Source organism: Chiloscyllium plagiosum, unplaced genomic scaffold, assembly GCF_004010195.1.
Source record: "Chiloscyllium plagiosum isolate BGI_BamShark_2017 unplaced genomic scaffold, ASM401019v2 scaf_56751, whole genome shotgun sequence".
In the NCBI taxonomy this organism is placed as follows: domain Eukaryota; kingdom Metazoa; phylum Chordata; class Chondrichthyes; order Orectolobiformes; family Hemiscylliidae; genus Chiloscyllium; species Chiloscyllium plagiosum.
Window position 1 is genome coordinate 2,197 of NW_025190009.1, and position 1,119 is coordinate 3,315.

At 45.0% G+C, this 1,119-nt stretch overlaps 1 non-coding gene across 1 annotated transcript; it reads right to left on the reverse strand.

Annotated features, from left to right (window-relative positions):
• Positions 1-116: 116 nt before the first annotated feature.
• trnar-ucu lies at positions 117-208 on the reverse strand. The gene is given in 2 exon segments: positions 117-152; positions 172-208. It is a non-coding gene; the product is annotated as a tRNA-Arg (tRNA).
• Positions 209-1,119: the final 911 nt, after the last annotated feature.

A 1,119-nucleotide genomic window follows, 5' to 3' on the forward strand; every position in this document is an offset into this window, starting at 1 on the left:
ATCTGTGAGAGGAAAATGTTCCGTTTTGAGACAGTGGGTTTCTGCACGAATATTGTTGGATTTTCAGATGACAGCCGTGTGTGGTCTGACCACTTTGCAATACATAAATTAAAACTCGACTCTGATGGGATTCGAACCCACAACCTTTGAATAGCAGCTTGCACAGAGATGTAGAAGTCCAGCGCGCTTTCTATTGCGCCACAGAGCCGTGCATGCAGTGAGTTGTAAGCACACAAGTTTGCCTTTGACGCATTGCGTTCAGGATACCCATCTCGCACCTGTCTGTCATCGTCACACTTTCCGGTACCTGGTCCTGATCCACTCCTGCTCTGGCTCATGAAGTGTTCGGTGACAGACTGCTGAATCGTTCTCATGATACTTAGCTTTACCACATGTTCAGATAATGATTTCCAGATAATCAATACTCTATAGGTGAAAGCATTCTTCCTAAATCTAATCCTTGTCTGCTGTCTTTCATTTATGTCACTCTGTTACTTCCCAATACAGGCTTATCCCTGTCACACATATCTATCCTCTTCATAAATTGAGCACGTTAATCGGTTTCTCATTCAGCCTTCTCTGCGGTTAGATAAACATCCCCAGCCTAGCTCGTGTACCTTCACAATGGGAGAGGTACAGCCCTTGCCTTTCTTTTCATCTCCAGCGAAATTCTCCTCCTGAAATCAGACGCTTCCAGCAGTCTGGCGATTACAACGGAAAAGCAAAGTTCTCAGAAGAAAAACCAAAAGGTCTGAACAAAATCAGCAGCTCTTGTCCATCTCTGCTGAGAAAGGAAAGTTAACGTTTCGAGTCCAATGATCCGTCTTCGGAACTGATGGGAAGGGCGGGTGGACGAAGAATGTGGAAGAGGGCAGACGGTTTCTAAAATGATTGAACTCGATGTTGGGTCCTCATGTTTGCATGGTCTGTTGGTAGAAAATTAGTTGCCGGACTTTTGTAGAAAATTAGTTGCTTGTGTTGTGTCTTGAAGAGCACAGCAGCAGACCAGAAACTGAAATGATTGCCTGGGAACACAGTGTCTCGATTAGAATGGGGCTGGAAAAGCACAGTAGTTCAGGCAGCATTCGAGGAGCATTAAAATGACGTTTCGGGCATCAG